This window comes from Rhipicephalus microplus, chromosome 8 (assembly GCF_043290135.1).
Source record: "Rhipicephalus microplus isolate Deutch F79 chromosome 8, USDA_Rmic, whole genome shotgun sequence".
NCBI classification, from domain to species: Eukaryota; Metazoa; Arthropoda; class Arachnida; order Ixodida; family Ixodidae; genus Rhipicephalus; species Rhipicephalus microplus.
Genome location: NC_134707.1, coordinates 637,320 through 658,724, shown reverse-complemented (window position 1 = coordinate 658,724; position 21,405 = coordinate 637,320). Strand labels below are relative to the sequence as shown.

Here is a 21,405-nt window from a genome sequence, read left to right as displayed (position 1 = left end):
GTTTACTTCCTCTTTCTTACAAGAGCGTGGAGTTGCCGAGCTAGAATGGCCACTACAATCCCCAGACATGAACATGATTGAGGACATATGAAGAAACATGAAGGTAGCGTTGTGCTCCTGCTGCCTGCATGGCTTGTCTTCGAACAACCTGTGGTCAGCAGTAGAAGACTGTTGGGAGGAAGCCAGGGCGAACGTTCAGACATGCGACGTCTCTTGCGGATAGGATGAGGGCGGTGATCGAGGCTCGTGGTGATGCCACCCGCTTCTAAGTAATCTAATATAATTATCTAAGTACAACAGTTGAGCTAACTCAAAGGCATTTGCAAACGTCCCAACAGTTTATTTTTACTTTCAGATAAGCTTAACGAGAACTTTTTTTTATTTCTTGACCAGATGAGACTAAGTCATGGTTATACCCTCTTCTACGAGTTCTTTTCAATAACAGTGCATTGCAGCCGGTGCATCGCTATAGCGTTCACACCTAATACCTGGCGTAATACACCCAGTTATATTTTTATGATGCATTTTGTGGCGCCCAATTATGGGCTGATCAAAATAGTCGTGTGAGCTGTGGGAATATTCTTTCTCTTCCGCCGAATCACTTAGTTGTGGCAGTGACAGCACGGCTTGAAAGTTTTGCTCATCTAAGGGGCGAGGCTAACTACTTGTAGAATCGTTTGCAGAAAACGCACAGTCGCTTCTCTTTTCAAGAACCGCGCCGACATCTCGATTTGCGTGTGCCTATAACAAGAGCGATGCTTGCTTCACCGCAAAGCAGGCGCAATTCGGTTGAGCGGCCACGCTCTAGCAGATGACGCGGCGAAGGCCCTGCCTACTGCTGTCATTGCGCTTGCGCGTTAGTTTACAAAACGCCCGGCAGAGGCGCTCCACGGAGCGCTGGCCTAGAGTTACTGTATATGCTACCTTTATACAGTAACTTTACGCTGCCCGAACTTATAAGCAGAAACTTGCAAGGAAAAAAAAGATCTACGATAATTCTCGGGGTAGTTCTTTGCTCTTCAAGGCTAGAATGAAAGTATTGCGGACCAAGACATACGGAGCAAAACACGAAGGCACCGACACGGTATGTAGTGCGCGAGGAGGAGGAAACGGCGGCACATTTGATAATGTTCTGTAAAGGGCTCTGCCCTAAAGTCGAAGATAATGGTGTCGAATTTTTCAAAGCATTGGTCTTTAGGAACACCGAAGGAAAAATAGACTTTAAACGGGTAGAAATAACCAGGATGAGGCTAACTGATTGGTGGCTACAATCGAGGTGTGAGTGAAATGCAATCCTTAAGCACACAGTGATAGTACTGAATTTCATGGCTAGGTGGCGTGAGCCACCGCCCGATCTAAAGGGCACGGCCGGATGGATTCAACCATCCGTCCACACGGCGCGGTGTTCAGGGTAGAAGGCTGATTCCTGCTAGGACCCTGATATTTATTCTTTGCGTTTGGGGGTCAGCGCTTCCGACGTCAGGTTTAAATTGCGTAGCATTTCTTAATCGCACGATGTCGCACTACGGCACCGGCACCGTCCACATCCTCACTGCGCATACTCTCGTCTCGCGCCGTTTGCTCGCGTCTTTTGCCGGCCCAGGCAGACACCCGCAAAACTGTCGCTACAGGAGCCATGAAAGGATAAGACACCACCGGGCGTTCAGCAAGCTGAGCATGCGCAGTGGGGGTGTGGACCTCTCCCCCCCCCCACTCCTCTCCTTCGAACGCGGGCGGTGTGTATTTAGGCAGTGGAGCACGCGTTCGGAATTCAGTCAAGCTATGAGTCAAGGACGCCTTCACTTAGCTCTCGCATGACTTGAGGCTTTGCCTGAATCGAGTAGATGTGATGGAAGCAAGAGTACCTTTAACCAGTAGTGGGGCACAACCCAACATCCCACCACTCGTTCAAGGCAACGCTTCTCCTTCATTCAGTAAATAAGAATAATAAAGACAAAATAAGAATTAAGCATTCCAAGACCATACCCAATAACGCAACATACACATGATACTCCTCCTCCCCACTCTGGGACGCATTTACTCGAGTTCCCCCCGAGGGGAAATGTGGGCGGCTTTTTTTTCTTAACGCCCTCGGGCTAAATTGCTTATATGTGTGTTCTTGTCGTTCCTGGGTAGATACTAATACCCCTGTCACACGTGGCAACATAAGTGCACTTTGAGCGAGTGTACTTACGCTCACGAAGTGTCATTTTGGCGATTCGCTGCTACACGAGAAAGCGAAGTGCACTTTGAAAATGAGCCCCGACACGGTGGTCTAGTGGCTAAGGTACTCGGCTGCTGACCCGCAGGTCGCGGGATCAAATCCCGGCTGTGGCGGCTGCATTTCCGATGGAGGCGGAAATGTTGTAGGCCCGTGTACTTGGATTTTGGTGCACGGTAAAGAACCCCAGGTGGTTGAAATTTCCGAAGTCCTCCACTACGGCGTCTCTCATAATCATATGGTGATTTTGGGACGTTAAACCCCACAAATCAATCAAAATCACTTTGAAAATGATGGCAGTGGTCATTGACAGATTTGTAGCACAACATATATTTATTATTTCTTGCGCATGTGTCCCATCTTCAAACCACGTTGTCTTCGTTGGAAGTAGCACCTGTGGCACATGCCATCTGAAATGACTAAAAAACAACTCACCTACCCACGTACCAGTGTACCTAGAAGTAAACAAAGCGACGAAGGCAGCCATTACTGTGCATGTACTGCCGCATCCCCCTAGTGGACGTTGCCACAAACAGCCCGATGGTGAAAGTAGTAAGGTTTTTGTTGTATTTTATGACTTGTTTTATACATAACAATATCAATTATAAAAAAAACAACGGTTTAAATATATCATGAGCACTTATTTAGGCAACAGCGTCTTTCTGTTCAAGCCACTGGTACCGAGGTGACACACTTCATCGCAGCCGTCGCAGTGAAGTGAGGTTGGGGAACGCACTTGCCGGCAAGCGTACTTTACAGCGAGTGACACTAAACTTGCTGGTGTGACAGCGCGCAAATGACTCTCGCGGCTAAGTGTACTCGCTCAAAGTGCACTTAAGTTGCTACGTGTGACAGGGATATAAGAGTCAATAACCTGTGGCACATACCCACACACCAGTGGCACATACTCACCCGTGGGTATGTGCCACTGGCGGGCGGGAATTATTTCACTAGGTACGTGACGGGATTGTGGCATTCATGCCTTGACCATCGCGTAATGTTCAGGCAGGCAAATAACCTTATTTGATCTGGTGGCGACGCTCGCTCCCTCCCCCTTAAGGGCTGACATCGGCGGGCCGCACCCGCGATGGGACGGGGATATGCATCTCCTCGGCCATGTCATGGGCTCTCTGAATAGCCCGTAGCTGGTCTTCCTTCTCGTTGCTTGAGAAAAGAGATCGCCAGTTCTCCTTTGTTGAGGGAGACCTGGGGCTCTTGCGCAGGGCAGGACATTGCCACAGCATGTGTTGCAAGGTGCAATGCGAGTTATCAAAGCGAGGGCAGCCCGGCTGTATACCGTCCATAATTTAGAGCACCTAATGGGAGAAGCGTATGCCTCAATTTGTAGTTGCCGTAACGTAATAGACTGAGCTCTGTTTAAAGTTGGATAGGGGAGGGGGAAACTCCATCATTTCAATTGATGGTGCTTGCAAATTTCTTGAAAAGTTAGGAGTGGATCTACCAAAGCGTGTCCTTTGCCTCTGAGTGGTTCACCCCCGCCTAGAATGTTAGACCTCGCGCCCGGGAGTGCGCCAACTCGTTAGCATTAAGGATGGTTCTATGGACATGGTGGGCAACATGTGCGGGGACCAGATAATGTACTTTTTGTCTGCAAAACTAGCAGCAGAAAAGACTCGAGCAGCTTCCTGGCATACTGAACCACTCATGAAGGCTTGGGCGGTTGTTCGTGAATCTGTGTAAATAACTGTGTGCTTGGTGGTAGCGAGAGCTAGTGCTTCCGCAACCTGTTCAGCACTATCGGCGTTTGCATGTAACACAGTTACTGACGACGAATGGTTGCCTCTAAGTGTGGTGACAACCGACACAAAGTGATCCGAGTTACCATACTGCGCTGCATCTACGAAGACCACATGATCCTCCATAGTGGCGGCAGTACTGTGTAGGGCTCGCGCCCATGCCTGCCTTCTTCCCATATTATTCGTGGGGTGCATGTTTCGGGATATCGGGGATATTGTGAATTTAACGTCAAACTATCTTCCCATTCTATACTAATTTTGGTTCACGCCAAGTTAAGGGTGATCATGAGAGCACCCAGACGTAAGCGGCTAGATAGATAGATAGATATAGATAGTGTCATGACCAAGAAAGACGCTTGCGCTTCGGCGCGCGGGTAGCTAGAGAAAAGAAGAGAACAAGTCAGAATAGAACAGCTTGCCCGACGAACGGGTGTTGTGTCTGTCTCTCTCCATTACAATGGCGCAGTCGACGAAGAAGAAGGCTTACGTCCCGGCTTCGTCATCCAGGACAGCTGCGATAAGCGCCCCTTGAGGACGGCGTCAAGGTCTCCTTGGCAGCTGTTCACCTGCCGCCACTGCCACCACCGTTCGGGGACGGCGTCAAGGCCTCCTCGGCGGCTGCAGTACACGTTACCGGTACCATTTCACAAGAGACGCTGTCCACGCGTCCTTGGCTATGGATTCTGCCGTCAGCGCAAGCCGACAAGTGAACCCTCTGCGGGAAGCCACCGGTACGTGTCTTCGTGGTTCATCGACAGTGCGGGCTTCTCCATCAAGGAACGCCGTTCGCGCTTCCTTAGCGATGGGGTCCCACCCGCCGCTTCAGCCACCTTTCAGACCACCTGTGGACGGCGTCCAGGCCTCCCCTGTGGTTCTAGGGCATGACCTGATTGAAACCCTGCCACCGTTTCATGGCAGGGATCCACACCGGCTCCTGTCCCTTGGGAATGCCGCTCATGTTTCCCATGGCCTACATTCCGTTGCGGTACTCTTTCAACAAACGAGCCGCCATGGAACGCCGTCCAGGCTTCCCTGCTCAACTACAATTGCTACTTACTCAAAGACCACGATCACTGACTCTTCGGGCTTAATGCCCGACAGCACCGCGGACCTGCGGCGTACCATTGCGCTAATCCGCGTCGAAACTATTGGACAGCGTTGATCACTGAGCGAGCTCCTGCAATGTTGCCAGCATTGTGTGACATTAACGCAGCGTTGGATGTAGCTGCCTCATACGACCTTGAGGCAAGCACACCGGAGCAACGCAGGCAGCTTCGGTCTTCTCTCATCGAGCACTCACACCAGCTCGACTGCTTCGCGTCGGTGATCTCTGCGTTGCCACCTGCCACCTTACAATCATCAGCCGGCTGCGAACTACCGGAATTCCACGGGGTCCGGAACGACGCCGACAGTTGGGTGGCAACCATCAACGCGATAGCAATGCGCGAGGCCTGGACAGAAAATCAGAAATGGTATGTGGCCATAGACCTTCTTCGGGAAGGTGCAGCGGCGTGGCACAGGTATGAAGGCTGGAAGCAGCAGTCATGGGCGGAGTCGAGCTGCAAGCTCATAGCTGCTTTCGGTCGTAGTCCTTACCACCTTTCCACCACCACCCCGTCCAACCTGGCCGGTATCGAGGAGTAAGCTCCAGAGGCTTTCCATCTCGAGGCTGCAGCTGTGCGCTGCAGCTTACCAGACGAGAAGTTAGACACTTTGTCGATACCCGAAGCAAGTTCACTGCGGCCAGAGGCCGCTACCGAAGTCGAACCTCTTGAAGAGCGTTGCTCCAACGAAACAGCCGCAGAGAATCATCTCGACTGTGCTGCATTGCCCTTCACAGACGCAACCCGATTCGCACAGCGAGCTGAAGTGGAGCAGCACCTCGAAGGTTCCTCGGGGCCCTCCAGCCGCGCGGCAGTAAGCTTCTCCGCCTGTCCTACGAATGACGTCAGATGCAGGTGCGGCACGCCGCTACTGCTCTCAGTACCCGCGCCGGTACGCGATGCCATGATGTCAGTGGAAGAGGCTGATACCGGTCCTCATACAGCTCAGTTAGAGAAGCCAGCCCCGATATCACCTTTACTGGGGCAAGTGGAGACACCAGCATCGCCTATGCTTGAACCGCCTACGATGATGGCGCCGGTAGAGCCCAAGGTACCCAGCGCGTCTTTTGGGATACTCTTTCGGCTACCCTCGTCCGGAGTTCAACGTCTGCTGCTGATTTTGCGGCCCGTTCGAAGCGCGCTGTCAGGTGCATGTTTAGCTGCTTCCCACAGAGAGTCTCTCCATAGCTAAGACCGACCACAACGATGCAGCCAGTCTCGACCTTCCGATAGATAGACTTGTGGAAGACTCTGGCACCCAGTTTCAGCGTGGCCAAGGCCGACCTCCGAGATGCAGCCACTATATCGACCGCCCGATCTACCTTTGGCAGATACCGAGACCAAATCGCGGCCGAGAGCGTCGGCCGCAACGGGGCAGCCAGTGCCGGCCGCCTGAGTCCACAGCACTTTTTCAAGGGACATCGTGGCGTGCAAAATAGCGACCAGCTCGAGGCAGCCAAGCCCGCCCACCAGAAACTTTGCCGCCAGCTCCGCGCGCGCGCAGTCATGGCCGAGTGTCATGACCAAGAAAGACGCTGGCGCTTTGGCGCGCGGGTAGCTAAAGAAAAGAAGAGAAGAACGAAGTCAGAATAGAACAGCTTGCCTGACGAACGGGTGTTGTGTCTGTCTCTCTCCATTACAATAGATAGATAGATACCAAAAGTGCTTGTAGTACGCTAAGAAATGTTTCCCATTAAAGTTATTGAGCGGAGAGGTTGTTGCTAGTCAGGCAATGCACCGGCTGCAGTTCAAGAGCTCCAGCCTCTGCTGCACTCTCGATGCTGCTGCCTCTGCTCCGGAGTACTTCCTCTTCTTTACTATGCGTTTTTTTCCCTCTCAGAACCAAGTTTGAGCAAGGGTGTAGCTCTGGGTATGAACACCTGCTTAACGAGCAAAAATCCCGTGTTCGTTTCCCGTTCGAGATGAGTTTTTTCAATTATTTATTTACATCTTTCTCCGTTTCACGGTCACAGACAACGCCGATTTATCGCTCACAGCCATCGACGCCGTGGCCGCCGACATTGCGATTGCTGCGAAATGAGCCTTTGACGCCGTCTTGTTATTATTGGCGAAGCTTTCCCCGAATCCCCGCAAGGCTTGAAACTACGAAACTGGACAATCTAATCTGGTATACTAGAGTTTGCTTTCGGGGCAAGGATGTCTTTTTTTATGTCGCTGCGATGCTATAAGTGGCGCGAAGTTGTTTTTCAGCGCAGAGTGGACCACAGACACGCCGTCGCTGACATGACTTGCATCGCTTCTCGCAGCCGCCGTTGCATTTACCGCGCTCTCTCGTTTTACGTTTAAACCGTGTTGTGATCGGCGAGCCTGCCCGTGCCGTGGGCGCCGAGACGTAAGAAGGGCAGCCGCCAATAAGAAGGAACACAAAGACTTTTGGCTGTTTTTCATGGTTTTGAGAGGTGCGTGGTTGTAATTAGTGCACGCAGCACTGCTGTCGCTTGTGCCGGCGCGGAAATGCGACACGTGGCGTCTTCATACACCGAGGCCCCGACGGCGAGTTTCCGCCGAAGACGGACCTCGTACTGCCATGCTGTGTGTCTCTGGCTGAGAGGCCACCGACGCTCAAATCAACGCCAGATGACCCAGCACGTGTTAATGAAGTTGCCTGGCCTGCGACCACCGTTCGACAGTGTGGGTGGTCGGCCCGAGCAGCGACACGACGGACTCGTTACATCCCGTTTGCTGGCTGCATGATTCCCCAGATGCGACAGTGTAGGCGGAACACTACCTCTTTGTGTTGGGGGCGGTGCCGGCTGTCACGCACTTCGGTGAGGCCCCGCCGATCTAACATCGACGTGCGGCAGACTCGCAGGCTTCCACTTTACGCTTCGGCCTACGACGCCTGAAAGGCCTCGAAGTGGCACATTTCGAATTTATTTGCGGGTTGGTCGACCCGTGCGGGGTTGCACGTGTCGTGATGTGTGGGCCTGACCGACGCACTCATAGAGCAGACACGGAGTTTGATTACACATAAACAAGCATTTAATTAAAACAGGGGCAAAGGCAGGAGATTACAAAAAATAACAAAGGAGGAAAACTGATATGCGATGAGAAAGAAAGGCTATAAAACAAACTACGCTCTAAAAGAACACTACAAGAGGTAAAAACAAAAGACAAATACGTGACATGTTAACACACTGATGACATGAATCAAGGGAGATATAAGAAAAATTACATTAAGATTACGGTCGCGCTTTTGAAATTCTAACGTGCGACGCAGCGCACACAAATACACATATTTAAAAAAAAAAGGCTGGTTAAAAACATATTAATGGTTTAAAAAAAAAAGTCACGATAAAAAGTTCCATACGGACCAGGCCAGCTCTTGGTGCACGTAGGGGAGTTGACGGGTGCCGCTGAAGGTCTCGCCGGCTTGGTAGACGACGAGGGTGCCCGGAATTGCAGCCGTCTCGATACGTTGCGCGGGTCACTCCATGCTCGCCGCCTACGCGAGACTTGCGACTCCGACGACCTCACTTGTTGCTGGCTGTACGTCAACTGCCTTTTCCGATGCAGTCCAAACCTCTTCAGGAACGTACACGTGCTCCCGTCTCATGTGGGGGTAATTTTCCTTTTTTTGGACCGCCGGTGCCCCTTTCGGTACAGGTGCAGGGAAGACAAGCCGGCGCCACGCTGGGTCGTTAGTCGCTGGATGTCGTCCCCCGAACACAAAAGCGCCCCTCTTTGGAAGATGGGGACCGCGGATAATCCGAAAATTGGAGTCGTTTGTGACAACGGCAAAATGACTCGGGACAGTGATGATCTGATCGGGTGAAAATGCTTTTGCCCGTTTCCCAAGGCCTGGCTTCCAGAGAATGCGAAAGGACAAAAAGCAACAGTGTGCTCCTGGGAGGGCGGCCTTCGACGAGATCTTTGTATAGATGTTCGCCTAGTGGCAAGAAATTCTCGCTTGTGAATATAATGTAGAATAAACCTCTGTACAGTTTTCCTCATCAGTCTCTTCATTCTCGGCGTGTTCCTCCCGAGTCCCTCGGTGACAGTAAAAGCGAAGTCCCAACACCTCAACAACAAATAGCAGTGGGTGGGATCCTTGATCAAAATCCCCAACCTCAATAACGGTTCATCGGCTCGCCGCCGTTGCTTCACAGCCATTTCATGACCTCGTGTGGATGGCCCTTAAAGGACAGGGTGTAATTGTTGTTTTATTCCTTAATGACAGGGTGGTCATTAAGGGTAACTTACTGGATTCCCAGAGAAGGCAAGCAGGTTAGGGGGAGACAAGATTAGGTGGGCAGATGAGATTAAGAAGTTTGTGGGTATAAATTGGCAGCAGCAAGCACAGGACTAGGTTAAGTGGCGGAACATGGGAGAGGCCTTTGTCCTGCAGTGGACGTAGTCAGGCTGATAATGATGATGATTCTTTTTGAAGTTGTGTGTAGTGGGATTGAGCTGTTTTTCGCGATAACAACATTCTGATAGGCCACATACATTTCTGTGGCACATACCCGTTTTCTGGACTAATTCATTATCACCTCTGGACAAGTGGCAGGCTGAACAAACAGCGATTTGTCAAAGAGCTTGCCTGCCAAAAAAAAACAAACAAACAAACCCTAGGCCTGTGTGGAAGGTGCAGCACAGTCACAGCAAAAGCTAGAAGAGCGGCCTTTCAGAGCCTTTTCTAAACACTCATTGGGTAACTGCTGCAAGTGCATTTGCTGAGTACCCCCAATAATAATAATAATAATAATAAATTCTGGGCAGTAGGTTGACATGCGTTATGCTATCCTTCGTCATTTTTCTTAGAAGCGTGGTATCCGCTAAACACTTGCAAGGAAATTCGTGCCAATTGTTCACGCAGTGGCTGATGACGATGAGGAATTATGCCTGAAGTGGGTATACGCCACAGTAATAGGTGATCAAGAACAAGCTTTTGTAGTGGGTTGGGACATTAGACGACCCACTCGTTACGCTATTCGCATTATGTGATGAGTGGTTGTTCTTTTGCTGTTCTAACACACTTTATATTTTGCATTAACGTGATTGCTTTCCCGACATCAAGCCTGCCTAAGGCAAGTTTGCGAACAAGTCCCAAAAGAGAGAGAAAAAAAAAAAAAAACGGTGTGGCTCAGTGGTAGAATACTGGGCAGGAATGCAGCGGACCCGGGTTTGAGCCCCGCTGTGTCCTTGGTACAAGGTTTCTTATGTCTGCAATTCTGGTTACGGACACCGGCGGTGGTGGACAACTACGGCGCTGCGTGTGACCCGAGTTTTGATCTCATAACAGCTTTCGCTGTAAAAGAAGGTCACGATGACAATAGCTCCCCCCCCCCCTGCCATCTTATCCGGCTTAGCTTCCAACGTGATTGTCTGGACGAACAAAGGCAATCGACCTTTTCCTGTGCGGCCCTGGAAGGTACCGGGACAACAGCCAAAACGAGTCTCCGAGATGCAGTGGTGTTTCGCTACTTCTCCGCTTGGGGAAGAGCGCATGTGCCATGTCGTGAAAAAAGGCGGGCGGCCAATCGGTGTAACTCCGCTCTAAAAGTTGCTTTTGTGGTTGATTTGTAAGGCAATAAACTCTTTTAGTGAAGCTATTTGATTGTTACTTGAAAACGTGTCGCAGGGTTCCTTTAAAGGTTCTTGAGCAATACTTTGATTTTCCCAGCTCCTTTTGAGTGTTGATTCTTGGGAGATCCCCTGTAGTGGACAAGGGCCATGCTTCAAAGAGGAAAAAAAATCAAGGAAGAAAAACGTCCTCTCGTGAACTGCTTGTTCTTGACCTAGTTGTCAGTCATAGCTTTTGTACGTCCGATACGAGGACCAAGCAAGCCTTGCGAGAAGGTCCCTGACTTTTGTCTTTTTTCAACCTCATGAGAACAGGTCAGTAGTGCAGATGGATATTCCTCGCGCGTCTCCACGAAATACCCAAAGACAGCCACCGCCAAAGAGTGGCCAGCACTCCCGGCAGGCCTCCAGTGCAGTCCCTGTGGCGCGGAATACAGTGAAAAGTGTTGGACAGACAAATTGGAGCCCTGCCACCGAGAGTTCCGTAACAAAGTCGAGCTCATGGAGCAGCAGCACGGAGACCTCGGACGAAAAACCAAGTTTGAAAGGCTCACACATCTCCAAAGCCGTGGATGACTTTCAGAGACCTCAATCAAGGCGCCGCAACGGAACAGGTAGCGTCAAATCACGTGGCGAGGACACTGATGAGCAGAGTAAAATGGACCGAAGAAATGAAAGCACAACCCGAAACGCGCAGGAGGGCACCTCAAGTGCGGTACGGGACATCAAACGCCCAGAGGAGTTCCAGCATCGAAAGTCTACCACATCTCTGCCTCAGCGCACGAGTCGCCGCCAGGACACCGGCCCTGGGCCGCCAGTACCAGTTCCGAGAAGAGACATCTCACCCAGACCTGCTACGCCTGTGGACACGACTCCGCAGACAAATGACCCGATGGATTTCATTGCGACTTCGGTGAAAGATAGGGTGCTGCTGGCGACGGTGACACACTGCACAGAACTATCTCGAAAAGGGGATCCTCATCCGAGGCACGCCTTAATTCTGAGAAAGTCGATGGTGAAAGATGTTGTAGGTATATTATGCGGTCCAGTGAGTGAAAGATCGGCAGCCACGCCGGCTGAACGATGCGACGGAATCGTCCAGCCCTTGACTCGACCCAGCCTATCTCCCTCTACGAAACCACGCCCTGCCCCAAGAAGCCCATATTTGAAGAAATCAAACGGAACAAACGACGAGCGAGCGCAAATAGCCGAGACCTCGGGAGAACACGCACCGAGCTCCACAACGGACACCCCGTACGTGACAGCCGCTAGTTCTCCGCTTGTTGCCCCAGAAGCATCTTCGCTGCCATCGTTAAGAGGAGAGCGCAGAACAACATGCTGCAACCCTGACCTTCTTCACGACGAGTCAGTGAACGACAGCTTGCGGGGCACTAGGATTTCGTCGCCCGAGCAGAAAGCTGCAAAACCGAGTATCGTGGAGTTAGACAAGCAACCGCTGTCCTTGTCGCATAAAATGAGTGATGCTGGTTCGAAAAAGCTGAAGGCGGCCCCTGAAAACGTCAACGGCGTCGCAGCAGAGTCGGCTGCTACGAGCTCGAAGAGGAGTAGTTATGTAACAGCTGGCGAAACCATCAATAAGTTAAAAGAAGAACCAAGAGCAGCAGATAATGCGAAAGGAGCAGCAGTTACAAATTATGGTGGACGACCGGTTACCGTAACGCAAGAGGGAAAGCGGAAGTCTCAACAGGGCTCAGATAAGGCGCGCCCTGACAATGACGGCACGGCGGTTCAGAAATGCTCCAAAAGCACAACAGCGCAGAAAAGTTCGCACACTGGCTTATGGCCAGCCGGCACGGCAGCGAAAGCTTTGACTGTGGAAAAACAGATCGTCGAGAACACGGACCAATTGGTTCCCAAAGGTGAAGCGGTGAACAATGTCCACAAACCTCCCGTGGCGAACGAAGGCAAAAGGATGACGAACGAATCCCCGGATAGTGAAAAGCAGGCAAAAAGTGTAAAGATAGCGCCGGAACAACTTCTGACTTCGCTCGAAGTGAACGACACTTCTCAAGGAAGCACCAAAACAACCAGGGGTACGTCTTTCGCGCAATCTCATTCTGCACTTATTCTGTCCCAACATTCAGCTGACTCGACTCTCCCGTCACCGTTGTGTACAGAGGGAAATGCACATGTCTAGCTGGCCGTTTCAGCTGTCGTTTTCTGCAGAGATATGCAAGGGCAGACGCCCAATGATGTCCGATCACGTCCGGACTAGAGGAGTGGCACGCGCACTCGGTCCGACCTAGTCATACTGCCTGCCAGGTACGCGAGCTGCAATGGACTTTTTACAGTAAAGTGCCTGGATGTCCCCTCCTTGGCGGGCGAGGAGGACACCCAGGCACTCTATCTTTCAGGTCCAAGTCCAAACAGCGCCTCCAGTAAAGATCGCCGAAATCGAAACTTGGGGTCAGTGGCCTACGAAGTTCTGAGCATAAAATCTCGGGGGCCAGGTATTTTTTCGTGATAATTTGCAAATGTCGCCACCCAGTGACCACCCAAAACATTGCGCACGTGACGTCACTGCTGCTGCGCATGCGCAGTCTAGTCGCCCGTAAAAGGTCTATTTAAGCATGAATGAAAGCTTGTAGCTAAGGTGAGGCAGAAGATGCATGCGGACAACGGCGTCCATAGCCATTCTCTCCGCCGGAAAGTGTGATTCCGTCTGTACGTCACGAAACATGATGGTTACGTCGTTCTTCACGAGTTCGCAACCTGGCTTCACATAGGGTCGTACGCATTTGTGTCATTTTAATTTGTTTGTCAAGAGCGTGTCATTTGCGTTTTACTGCAGTTTAGGTTTTAGTGTAACTTATCGGGAGTTATGAAAAAGCAGACATTTTGCAGCTCAAAATTTAGAAATTTGCGAACGCTGGAAGTTTACTAGTGGTGGGCGCGAAATATTGCATTAGGATCACTAGCTCTAATTTTCTCGTTAATTGTGAACAAGTCAAACCCTTGTGACGTGTCTCATTTCTACGCCAGGTCATTTTGTGCGATGTTGATCCCCATGGTAAAATTTATCCAGAAGTCGTGTAATCTTCGCATCGTCTCTATCTTACGTTGTTCGAAGATGATCTGAAGTAGGGGCCAGACATGTAAATGGTCACTCTGCGTTCTGTATGCCATGGCAAATGAAAGTTCGGAGGGAGGGAGCACGAACCTGGTGTGCCACCCTTTAGCTACGCCACCGTCGTGACTTCACGTGCAAGCTGTCTGTAGTTATGAACTATTGTGATGACATTATGCTATGTTATTAGATGACATTGACAATGGAGGGGCTGATCCCGGAGGTATAGTACAATATCAGTTTAAGGAAATGAGAGCAATGCAATCGATTGTGGACGTCGAGGATATTTATTGCGTGTCTGTCGTTGGTCATGTTTTGTATGACGTCTGGTCCCCGATTGTTGAATGAACTACAAAGTGTAAGGTATACTTTCGTCTTCAAGAGTTGGAAAGTGAGTGACGCCGCTGCGGATGCTTATTGCAACCTTTGCAACGCTGGTTCGGTCTCCGCTGAGGCGTTCTTATTTCGATGAAGGCGAAATAATAGTCCAGTGCACACCAAAAACACCATAATTTGCGTAGCTCGACACTACGGCGTGCCTCATTATCATATCGCGGTTTTAGGACGTAAAACCACAACGATTAACTTCGCGACACGCAGCTCCCAATGCCACCAGCCTGTGGTTTGAGGATTGTCGGGCTGCTACCGAACGCGTCACCACCCTGATCTGCCTGGTGCTGGCGGTCGTCATCCTGTACTTCGTCGCACGGCCGATGTACGTCCGTGAGGTGGTTGTTCAAGCTGACGAGGTAACCCCGTGCCAAGACGAGTGGTGCGACCGCCTGGGGCTCTGGTTATTGCCCAACAAGAGCAACCTGGCGAAAGAACCTTGCGTTGACTTTTACGGGTACGTCTGCTACGATTGGACCGTGGGTCGCGAGAACAAACCATTGTTGGGCGATGTCGCCGAGACCGCTTACAGAATGATAAGCGATAGGATTGAAAAGAGCACTTTGCCACCCGAAATGCGAAATGACCTGGACATGTTCGTTGCTTTCATCAAGGTGTGCCTGGCAGATCCAAGCTTCAACGACACCGTGTCAGAATGGATGTCCCTTATTCGCTATGAATTGGGCAAAGACTTTCTTGTGCTCCGCGACTGGAACTTGTCGCGTATTGTTCAGGCCACAATAAAGCACAACTTAATATACGGTCTGCCAACCATAATGGGCCTTCGGGTCGGTCGTTCCCATTTTCAACCTACCCAAGCGCGCCTCTTTCTTTCGGTCGACGGTTGTTTCATCACTTTATTCTCGCTGAGCAGCGGTGACAGTCGGGCCATCGAATCCCTGATTGGAGAAATAATTGACGAGTTGCCGGAGTTTCGCGACGTAATTAACGCCGTGACTCAAGTAAAGCGCCTTGCACTGGCCATAAACCTGATAAGAGGAAAGCTTACGGAAGAACTGATGTCTTGCCGAAACCTTCACGTTATCGTCAGGGGCGTCGACTCTTCCACTTGGCTGAAAGAGATCAACAGATATGTCCCGGTCAATGCGACGCTCAACAATGCTAGCGTCTTGCACGTGCGCGAAGTCACCAGTCACGGTGAGCTGCAGCGGGTTCTCCTAGAGCGTCCTTTCGAGATCACGGCCCTGTACATCAACCTCATCACGGTTGGCCAGATTCTGCAATACCGCCAGAGACACGCCGCCTACGTAGACTCCAAGTTGCATGTTTGCATGCACGCATCTCGAGACGCATTCCGTAACCAGTGGTCCAAACTCATGATGGACGTGGCCGGCTTGCATGTGATGGTGAAATACCTCGAAAACCTGTTCAAGGATATTAAACACGGCCTCGTCAATGATCTCAGAGCAAGGAATGTCACCGGCTTGAGTATGCTCGCAGTTGGTGCCCTTCTGAACAAAACGCAGCTTCGGCCCCTAATTGATTTCAAAATCGAAAACGACACAGTCTACAGGGCCCCTCAGCTATCCATCGGCTATCACATGCCGCAGTACTTGGTGCAGACGTCAGCCTTTCAGACCAAGCGCAGTTTTCACCAGATCATGGACGAGTACAGCTTGGTGAGCAACAAGGAGCCGTTCACTTTGATACCGAAGTACAATATCAATGACCTGTCTATCAGCGTGCACTTCTTCATGCTCTTCCCACCGGTCTTCTACGTGTACCGTGAAGAACAGTTCCATAATTTCGCCACTCTGGGAGTTCTGATGGCGCTTGAATTGATCCGGGAAGCTGGCAGGCGTTCCCTGCTGAACTCGCGAGCTGCCGCCCAGAGCGGCCAGACATGTGGACTTCAGCCGGCCACTGGAAACGACACCCAAATCCAAGAACTCCTCGTCTGGGAACTGGGAGTGAGCGCGGCACTCAGGAGCCTCGATATATATGCCAAGCGGACCATGTCCCCCCTCGAGACGCTACTCTACGAACAGCGACTGAGGATGGTGTTCTTTGAGCGCGCCTGCCTGCTCAGCTGCATGCCACTGGACCACGAGTCCGCGCAATACAAGCAGCGCTGCATGCTGCCAGCGATGAACCTGCCCGAATTCGCAGTGGCCTATCAGTGTGCTAAGAAGAACGCTCGCTATAGTTGCGGCAAAACCCGATGACTGCCGCGTCATTTTATGCGTGCATCCGTATGACGCACGCAACCTGTAGATTAAGTTTGTTTCTTCCCCAATTATTGTATACTCGCAACTTTGCTGTTTTTCGTGACGGTAGTGCCATAGCAGATAACAAAAGGGATCAAGTCATCTGTTTATCTCACACTTTTTATTACCTCACAGCTCGACACCTTCAGCTCTATGTATAATATGGAATTCTAATTACACAAACGCTGTTTTCTACAGGAAAAATGCAACAGTATTAAAGAATTTTATGCAGCGTATGTTGGAGTGTGTTCCACCTACATCCTGAACAGAGCTCGGTTATAGCGCATTAAAGGGGTGGTGCCACCAAATTCCGAGGCTATCCCAAGCTTGTAGTGGATTTCCTCTGTATACAAGGACCCTCCACACGAAGTGTCGGACCCTACAAACATGTACAATGAAGTTGAATTCACTTCTAAATGTGTAGTTGAATGCTCACTCTCGTGATCTAGGCCCATCGCTTGTGCAGCAGCACTGACGTTTCGGAATAGGAGAAGCAACTGCAGTTGTCGTGACGTCACACCAGGTCTGTAGTGACGTGGTGACCTCCCCCATTTCCGGAACGAGCGTAACCAACGTACCAGCAATGCATCGGTTGCTGTATTATTCGCAGAGTTTCGATCACTTCTTGGCTAAGTGCTACGCATCGAAACCTGCGAAGGCGTTCTGTTTTGCTGGCACTTGTGTGGCACCTGTGTGTAAGAGCAGACGAAATTCAGCACGATGCGCGTCACAGCCTTGAGTGATCACGTGGCCAAGCCACCTATATATCGACATCACTGCCCAACTCGGCGCCGCAAAGCCGAAACCGAAAATGGTCCACATAAGTGGAGCAATATCAAATTATTCAGTGAAAATACATAAATCTTGGTGCGTGGATCATGCTTCTTGGAGATGAAGGAAACGCTTACAGCAAAGAACACGCATGTCACAAATTTTGTGGCACCACCCCTTTAAGTGCATAGAAAGGTAGTAAATGCACCAGATTAAGAGGACGTCGGAGCCAGTCCCGATTAGGCATATTTCAAACGTCGTTTTCTGAGAAATGAATGGCTTAGTTTGAAAGAAAATTGATATGCTTGAGATATCCAAAAGCTAAATTACAGTGATTGTGGTGTGCAGAATTTTGATGTACAGCCTCGAATAGTCAATATGGGCATGTTAAACAGCTGTTTCTTCTTCTAGTGTTATGAATGTATAAGCCTCGCCGCTTATGTAGCCTCGCCGCTTATGTATGAACAAATTCATACAAAAAAAAAGCAGTGGTGAAAATGTTGGTAAGGTCATATAAAAGGAATAATGTTGGTAACTTACATCTTGCACTTTGCAGTTGAAGACTTTTGTTCTCGAAGTTTAATGATGTTCTTCAGAAAGGTGTTTGAGTGCATTATGTACAGCTTGCAGAATTGGAATGAATCTTTTCGTTGTTCAGTTAGCATTATATATATAAGCTTGATATTGCCGTATCGTAAAGTTTTCAAATATTCAGCACTGTCTATTGCATACAGTCTTACCTCTTTCATCTTGTTGCAGTATCTATCAAGATTTCGACTTGTTTTAGTTGCAACTTAAACTTCTACTTTTTTATTTATTTTAGCATCAGCAGGTTGACTGGGTCCAGTAGGCGTTGTGCATTAAGACGCCTCGACAATTAAAATTTGGTGCAAAACTGAAAACGCAAATTCGACACTCAGGTGCATGCTTTACGACAGGGTGCTAGCAGTGAACAAGAGACATTTTTGTACGAATCAGAGAGGCAGTAAAACACGATGACTTTAAATACTTTATTTTACATGAATATACAGTGTATGTTCACATGTTCACAAAACAAGATAAAATAGTAGCGTGAACGCGATTGTTCAGAATTTTCGGCAAATTGTATTCAATGGATTGCAACTTTTATTCATCGCAAAACCGTGGTACAAAGCAAGGTTCAGACTAAGGTTCAGGCTTTCCGAAACGCACAGGGGTTTCAAGGTGTTATGAGGTCGGTGCTGATACAAGGAGACCTTTTTTTTTTTTTTTTTCCAAAACGAAACATTTGGAAAACATGGTATTCATAGTATCGATCTGCCATATGTGATCTGGTACTTATATGAAGTAGTCAGTCAGAGGGATGATCGAGCCGTCTGCGTGCATAGAGATGGGAGCCTATAATATGTAAAGCATGAGCGCTGCATACATGCTCCGCCGACGCTGTAACGAGTTAACGGGTCTTACATGGCACCAGGCAATTCAGTTTCACAAGGGATGTCCGAGCTCCACATGTCGTGTATAGGTCAAGCTATTAGCACAACATTGTACAAAGCGATGGTTCCTATGCCAGTGAAGTGCTATTTGATTAGGTGTGCATCTATTGTTTCTGCTGGAATCAATCAGCATATCTTGCGTCAAAACGCGGTTTGTTCACCAAATACATGCTGCCTCGCATATATTGTCTGTTAGATCTAGTTACTATTGTGTCTAACAAGAAAAAATGAGCCCTTAAGTATACACTTCTTTCACTCACAAACACGCCCACACACGCGCTTCAGGTTTTTAGCTTTTCCCTATATCGCGAACCAACAGATTGACAAAAATACTTCTGTTACCGGAGCGATCAGCCGCGCCACTGTAAAGTCGGCCCTTACTTTTTAAAGACGATAGTCTTTCTTGGGGACCTTCGACGCAAAAATTTTGGTCTCTCTGTCTGTATGTCTGCACATTTGTCTGTTTGTCCACCATAACGGTACTCTAAACGGCACCTAAGTGACCAAACGACACTCCAAACGGCCGACCCCATCCGCAGCGCCCACCAATATTTCTCAAGGTTCAGCGTTCATACTTGTGCGATTGTAAATTAGCAATTAATACGCATATCTGAGGCACCATAACAAAAAGTCAATATTATGTGTGTATTTTGTACTAGAAAAGGCATGCATCAGTAATTTTAAGGATCGTAGCCTTTATAATGCTGCGCTGGCCATGAAGCACTTGCACGAAATGGAAAGTGTTTCCAACGCTTTGCTAAGACGACACGGTGACGGCACTTACCCGTCGCCTTGCGTTCTACACCTTGTCACCTCAGAGACAGGCGTGCACGGCGCGCGCCCCGTTTTCCAGTATAACTGACACATAGCGCTCATGTGTCACGTGTGACGTGACTTGATGCGCTCGTTTGCCTCCGCTGCACGCTCGAGGCACTCTAACGCAGTGCCTTTAGAATACCATTCACCGATTTTCTTGCGCATAACATCAAATAAACGTTTTGTTCACTCTCTCCAGACGCAAGACTATCGTCTTTCGACGACATTTGCAGTGTAACATGCAGATACAGGGCCAATTTTTATATTCGAGTTTTGTCATAGAACATCACCTCCTCGAGTAAGTGCCAACTCGCACTAAAAAAAAACTAATTCTAGAACGTGAACACGATAGCAAAGCAACTAGGAAACAAATTGGATAAAACCATATCAATTAATTTGGTGACAATTGTTGACACAGTGCTGGTTTAATGAATGTGGCTCAATTTGATTGAAAGAGTTGCAGCATTTGGCTAATTTTTTATGAGAACCTACCTTTTTAACTTCACGTTACAATCAGGCATGGCCCCAGTTTGATTCAAACTGTTTTATAAGTTAATGATACTTACAGGCATGCTTCAAATTACTGCGAAATTTAGCTCAGTTTCGGTTTCTGCATATGGCTCTTAAAAAAAAAAAAAAAAGATCCACACTTAATCTCTCACTCAGAGTAACAGAGCGACCTGTTAATGGGCCATACTTGACTGTCCTCACAAGGAAATGTATCCTGCTTTATCTTTGCCTCGCTGTTCTGTTCGAGAAAAGCTGGATCACAACACAGTTCAAAGAGGAACGCAGTGGCTAAGTTTTCGCCGCTGTGTGTTGCATTCCGACTCAACGCAAAGCAGTTGCTACTGATTCGGATCACTTCTTATTATCGTTAGCCATGGCGTGACAGCGTTATATCGTTAATGAAAACTCTAACCTTATCAGGTACTCGCAATGGCGTGAAGCTTGGCCTGCCCACCAAGAGAGTTGAAGTATAGCGCTGAATCAGTGAGTAATTTTCTTAGAAGCATTTGCCGAGACACTGATCAAACGAAAGGTAAATAACGCAAGTATAAAGGTGGCCATCGAATACAATTTCCTGGGTTGCCATGGCGGCCAGTTTTTTAGTTTTACATCTTTGTTTGTGCGTGTTATAAGAACTCCGACTTCAGAGTGATAGGATGCTAATATATATATATATATATATATATATATATATATATATATATATATATATATATATATATATATATATATATATATATATATATATATATGTTCTGTTGGCTTGCTTTGCAAGCCATACGCAGGAGTGGGTTGCACAAAAAGCTAAAAGAAACAAAAGTAACGAGCTGTGAATACACATTGTGAGAAAAAGAAAAAAGGAAAAAATGTTAAGAGTTAAACAAAAAATGTCTTGATCAGTATTTACAGCTTGTGAAATACTGGAAGCAGTATAAAAAAAAATGCAAAGTGTTGCAGGTGAAAATGCCGGCAAGCAAATAACAGGGATAAAAAAATAACCGAACAAAAGAAACAAACCGTAGCTAAAGAAAGTAGTGACAGAGGAATGAAAAAAAAAGAAAAAAAAACGTGACAAGAATGCGCAAAACAGCACTTGATTACTGAGCGCTCAGCTCAGCAACAAAAAGAATATGTTTGTGTTGAAACACCTTGTGTCATAGATTAGTAAGAGAATGGACAAAAGACGTCATGGTTGGGCTCTGCAGTACATGTTCAGACAATGCATTCCATTCATGGATGGCACGAAGAAAAAAAGATTGAAGATGTTGGTTCGGCAGGAATATTCAGTTAATTTGAGCGAATGAGATGAGAGAGTAGGGCGCCGGTCACACGGTTTGATGTACAAGTCCTTGTCTAATTAACGTGTTCATGGTGAAGTAGGTATAATATTTTAAGTCTTTCTCAATGGCGACGTGTCTCTAGAGGTTCAAGGTTCGCGTATTGTAGTAAAGCACTTACGGATGTGTGACGATGATGGGAATTGAAAAAGAATCTGGCTG

General features: G+C 48.7%; 1 protein-coding gene across 1 annotated transcript in view; it reads left to right on the top strand.

Moving 5' to 3' along the window:
- Positions 1–21,405, top strand: part of LOC119163924 (aldehyde dehydrogenase 1A1) — a 638,180-nt gene that overhangs the window by 36,620 nt on the left and 580,155 nt on the right. The gene's annotated exons all lie outside the window — the stretch shown is intronic.